This window comes from Juglans regia, chromosome 9 (assembly GCF_001411555.2).
Source record: "Juglans regia cultivar Chandler chromosome 9, Walnut 2.0, whole genome shotgun sequence".
Lineage (NCBI taxonomy): Eukaryota > Viridiplantae > Streptophyta > Magnoliopsida > Fagales > Juglandaceae > Juglans > Juglans regia.
Genome location: NC_049909.1, coordinates 3,000,601 through 3,007,067, shown reverse-complemented (window position 1 = coordinate 3,007,067; position 6,467 = coordinate 3,000,601).

Sequence of the window (6,467 nt, the reverse complement as noted above, 5' to 3'; positions counted from 1 at the left end):
TTTTTTTTTTTTTCAGCAATGCTATGCACCAAACTGAAATATCCCAAATACTTAAAACATTCTTCATACATAATGACATACTCAAAAACTGATATCACAACACTAGTCCGAAAAGGTTGAGATCAAAAGAGTGATGGAGATTGAACTCCACAAATACAAGTAGTAATCTGAGGTAACTACTGTACGAACACCTACATCGCATCGTCGCTTAGGTGACCGTTTCCAGTTGGTCGATTCCCAATTCTCCTTCAGATCCTGTAAAAGATCTACCATTCGGGGGAATGGTAGTTGGGACTACCACAGTGAGATTTGATTACAAATCTCAGTAAGTTAACAAAAAACTTCAACACAAGTTAATGATGCATGTATGGCAGTAAAAGTATAAATGCATAATCAAATCGTAAGTAATCATAGCATAACTTGACATACAACATAACATAACTGGCATAACTTAAACTGAAACTGAAGCTTAGCATGAACGTGACTTGAAACATAACATGAATGTGAGCTTGGAACATAACATGGACTTGAAACATAGCATGAACGTGAACATGCATAATTTGAACTTGAACTTGAGCATGACATAACATAAATGTGAACTTGGAACATAACGTAAACGTGAACATAACATAACATGAACTTTGAACATAACGTGAACGTGAACATAACATAACATGAACTTGAAACATATTCTTGTCTCATGGGATTACCATGATTGCGTGAACGTAAACTGGAACGTAACATAACGTGAAACATGACTTGAACTTGGAATCTTATTCAATAGTCTTAATCATTAACATGACCATATGGGTGCTACACAGGTCCTCTTGAGCCGTGTGTCCCTGCCGATTACCGCATCACATCACAGGTGTCTATACCAGCTGTGAGTGCGTTAATACGTACTCCACAGTTGTTGTGGCCCCACGTATTCTACGTGTCACAATTGCTGTGTCTCACGTAGTGTATGCTCCACAGTTGTTGTGGCCCCATACTTCATGCTCCACAGTTGTTGTGGCCCCATGACTTATCTGCTTGTGCCACACTTGCTGTGGACACACATAACATAATGTGTGGCACCATCGGCGTTAGTGCCTGGCGCGCTCCGGTGACCAGCTAATTAGGCCCCATTCGCAACCTGTTGACTGTATTTCGTCAACCCAGGGAATTTCACACCTATTTAGACACTCTAGCGTGAACAAAGGAGTTCCACTAGGATATTACCCCATCCTAGCGCTTAGGGTCGTGATTGACATGAATGACTTAACTGGCAGACATGACATTTCGTAACGTGACGTAACATGAACGTTACATAAAAGACATAAATCTTGACGTAACATAACGCGACATGAACGTAGGACAACAGACATGACATACTTCGAGACATAAATGTAACAGAGAACATTTCATAACATGTCATACATGTAACATACAACATTTCGTAACATGGCATACCATATAACAGACAACATTTCTTAACATAGCGTAACATGTGACAATGAATATTACATGACAAGAAATACATGTAACAGATGGCATACTTAACTTAACATGACATACTTGCAGTGTATAGCATGTATAGCAATACGTGACAGAATATCTTGTGTAAGAGATGAATAATTCATGACAGAATAAATTCTGTGTAATAGCTAAATATGAAATGACTTGGCATGGCACATATGATAACATGCATACATACAATTTAGTTCCCTTACTTATCACACATACACATTAAATTGATAGTAAGTTAAAAGCTAACTTACCTCAATCTTCGCGTTTCGAGACAAAGCTCAAGTGCGATCACGAGAAACTGAAAGTAGTGATTTCTAAAAATTAGAACTTAATCACTAACAATTAGGAATATGGAAAAATATCAACTTAGAGTAAAATTACCATTTTACCCTCTACATGTGGAAAAATGACCATTTTACCCCTAACATAAGGATTTTGCATCCTAACTCCATAAATCACCAAAATTTACATACCTTATGTAAATTTTGTCCTAAGCTCAAAAATCAATTCAGAAAAATTTAAAACTAAACACAATCATCAAACCTCTATATGGCCGAAGCTTACAAGGCTATTTCCTTTGCTTTTTGTTGTAATTCTTTCAAATCTCGAAACTCATGATTAAACCAAAATTTTTCTTCTACCACACTCATAACATATTCTTAAGAACAATCATGTTTTGAATCATGAACAAAAGTCATCAAAATCACTAAAACCATACTTGAAACTTTTTTGTTTCTCTTCAAAGTTCAAAACAGAATTTTGTTTCTAACTTGTTTTGATCAACCTCTTGATCCATGACTTATAAAGAAGTGATCTTCAAACCAAAACATCACATGGTTCAAAAAGGTGTCCTAAAACAGATCCAAGCTTCAAACTCAAGATCACATGGGTAAACATCAACAAAAACATAAATTTAGCCAAGAACATCATCACTTTGGCCTAACCGAATATCTCCTTCCATAAAATTTCATATGTTCGAAACTAACATCAAATATCTTCAAAATAACATTCTAACATGTATATAAGATGCTTAGGATCTTCCAATAAAAATATCAAAGCCATTGGAATAAGATTAAAACATAAAAGATTTAAACTTTCTCAAAACAGAAACTGTTTTTCCTCTTCCAGTTTCTAAGTTTCTAGACCTAAGAAAATATTTCACCAAAACTTTTAATCATGCAACAAATCCTCAACTAATAATCATATACACATGTTAACAGTACTCCATAAAAATTTCGGACCAAGATCTATTCATTAGCTTGGTCAAAAACTCCAAAATATAACACACTCTCCAGTTTATCGCCCAGAATGACCTTTTCGGGTTCTAAACAACTTTTGACCAATCAAATGATCTCCAAATGGAACGAATAAGTTATCCACGTAAACTAGACTCCAAAAGAAAGAACTTTCATGAAGGAATATTGGCGAGAAAACACTTAAAAAATCTTCGAAATAGGCGTTCAAAAGAGGTATGAAAAACTGTCCGAGAGTGTCTTTTGTGTTCTATGAAGGAAAAGTGTAAAGGAGAGCTGCTTTTCGTAGGAAGTGGACTGAAGAGCTTCTTACACAAGCTATGTAAAGTGATAGGACTGAATGAATGGTTGAGTGTTGGCCTTTTCTTCTCATAAAAATCAGACCAAGATCTTTTCTCAAGGTGGAGTGTGAGAGAGAAAGAGTGAGGTGGCCCTTTTGCTTTGTCTTTCTAGAACCTTCTAGGACCTTCTTGTACAGATCTGGCCAGCCAAGTGGGGGTGCAAAACTTAGCCATGAAGCAATCCTATGGTGACCAAATTCGTGGGCCTTAAAGGGCCTAAACCGAATGGGCCTAAAATTTGGGGTTTAAAGAGGGTTTGGGTTGCTATCAAGCCCAAATCCAATATCACTTGGCCCAATCAATTTTTCAAGGTTAACAAGGTTGGATAATGATGTTCTAACACAAATTTGAAGGATTAATAGCATGTGGAAGTGATTTAATCAAGTGATTAAACACAATACTAGAAATCGGATTAGAAAGGGTTTAGAGGCCAACTTTAGGGTTTTGGGGAAACCGTTTAGGGTTTCGATTTCAACAAAGCTTTTGGGCTTTCAATTGGATTCCCACCATTTAGGGTTTCACTAGGATTGAAAACCTCTTTGGTCTGGCACAATTTGGTTGAGCAGATGAAACAAGGTTTTGCTTAAGTGGCATAATCTCACACCTTGATTCCTTCAAATCCAACAAACATCCCTCATGGTGCCAAGTGTCTAATATTATTCACTAAGTGTGGCTAAGATCTTGCCAAGTGTCCAAATAAAACTTCTCTAATCCAATTTGGACATTCCACACTGTGATTTCGAAACACTGCAATTGGTGCGCTTACCGAGGTTACTATTCACTTCGAAAAAGTGAATCATAAACTTAACACTAAAAATTCCTAAATATTCATATTAACCTACAGTGAAAATATTATACCGAAATTCAACCTCGAAGTGCCCCTAAAAATAATTTCACAATTCTCAACAGACGTTTCGTCCGGAATTATGAAAATAGGCTATTGTGCCATAAAATCCTAAATAATCCACCGAGTCTAATGGCGTAGACCATAATGCATTCTGACACTTCTAACCACCTCAAATAAATAAAACTCATATTTCTAGCAGCATAGTGAGTGATAACACTGACTATGTTGACAGACTAAAACCTATGCAATAGGTCGATTCGTAAAAACTTATGGGGTTTTCACGAGAGTCCTAAAGTCAAAAGAAATTCCGCCAATGAATTTCTAGCGGGCTGTTACATCCTCCCCTCCTAAAAAAAAGATTTCGTCCTCGAAATCGACGTAAGTACAAACATAAAATACGCTCAGAAGGAAAAGTTGCTTACCAACGTGCCCATCACTGGATGCCTCAACGCCCAAGGAGCAGGTCTCGTTCTTCTTTAGGTATCGCCTTCTTCTCGTAGTCAACACTATTCTAATCTATAACCATCACATGGTTATACAAAATAACTATCACTATAACATTAGGGTATAACAATCCCAAATGTTACTGCCTAAACTTAATGACTTCTAGGCTGACCTTTTAGGATACTGAATCCTTGCTTAAAAGAAATCTCTATTCAAAGAATTATCCACAACGTGTATATATATCTTCCATTCTTAACTCTCTTTCTCTCAAATCATATCAATTTGTACTGGAGTTCTTCCACAAGGTAGGTCAAGTCGTACCAGCATACTCTCTAAATCTAAAACTTCAAGTATTCATGCAGTTCATTTTGGAAGAATTTAATCCGTACACAACTGAAATCACATTCTCTATTTCCTCAAGGAATTCCATCTGTCTTGGACTAGCTTACTTCTTCATAATCAAAATGAAATGTTCCTCCTCCTAGATGGTACCTCGATAAACGATCAGCTATTAACCTTAACTCAAGACTTTCTCTCTTATGATTGACATAGCTCTTCTATCCATCATGAGCTGCCTCTTATTCTGACTCTAATCCAAAGAATTTGATCATACTGTTCACGTAAATCCTTAAGACAAGATTTTACTCCCCATATAAATATCTCCAATATAAGGGCAGTCTAGGTTTCCACAAACACGATGTTTCGCCAAAAACCATTTATTCGCGATTGGATAAAACTATTATCATAAGTGAATCCTACTAAAGCCAAAGCTTATCTCACACATTGTACTCTTCCGAACACAATTTTCATTGTAACCTTCGAATCACAACAAACTCCAAATACTTGGGATACTAATTCATCAACCTTGAATATACTTTCTCGTACTACTAAAAGGTATTCCATATCTGCACTGGTATGAATGGAAATACTCTTAATAAGAAATGTTACTCTTATCACCTAGTAACAATTCAGAGTACGAACTAAACTCTCGTGCAATACCACAATCACTAAAAATAGGGCCTCGCTTGAATCAAACTGTGTACAAGTTATAAACCTCAATGATTTAACTTACCCAAAGTATCAATAATGCAATAGTACCATCAATTGCAATCTAATCAACCTTAAATAAGCTTAACAATACAGAGGTCTTAGAAAAATACCAGTAACGGCGCCAACTCCTTTAGTTCCTGGGGCGTCAGCATCTGCATCTCTAGAAGTACCTGCATACACTTAAGCTAGTACTGGAGGTCGTGGCTTTGGTTTGGAATCTCCAATGGGAACAGTTCCATTTCTCTAGCCTCTTTTAGGACAATTTCTGATCAAGTGCTCAAGTTGGCCACATCTGAAACAGAGTCCTTGGGTAAGTTTGCACTTGCCTCCATGATTCTTTCCGGACATCCCACATATTGGGTACGTGGTCAGTATTGAGCTACCAGTCTCGATGCCTTCTCCCTTATCTGGTCCAGTAGACATCTTCTTCATTTCTAGATTTTCTTCAGTAGCATACAATGAAATTCTCTTTCATTCGGTATTGATCTGGATGGCTAGACCTCTTTGCTCAGTCTCTGCTATCGTGGCCACGTTTACTAACTCTTGGTAATTCTTTATTCTTAGGCAAGCTACTTGGCTACGGATCCATGGCTAAAGTCCAGCTTGAAACTTTCTTGCCTGCATCCTTTGAGTAGAAATCAAGTGTGGTGCAAACCTTCCTAACACCATAAACTTAGCGACGTACTATTCTACGGTCCAACTGCCTTGAGTTAAAGTCGCGAACTCCTGCGCCTTTAGCTGTTTGATAGAATCTGGGTAGAATCCGTTGTCAACTCTTCCTTAAATCTCTTCCAAGATAATGCATCCAAACTTCCTAGTTCCCTAACTAGAAGCTGCCTTTGTGTATCCCACCATATTCCAACTTCTCATTAGAATAGGTATACAGCATATAGAACCTTCTGGTCCTCAGTACATCCACAGATCTCGTAAGTCCTTTCGAGATCCATAATCCATTTCTCAGCTTTTAGTGGCTCTTCATCACCAGAAAAAGTTTGGATAACGATGGATCAAGAACTTCTCACA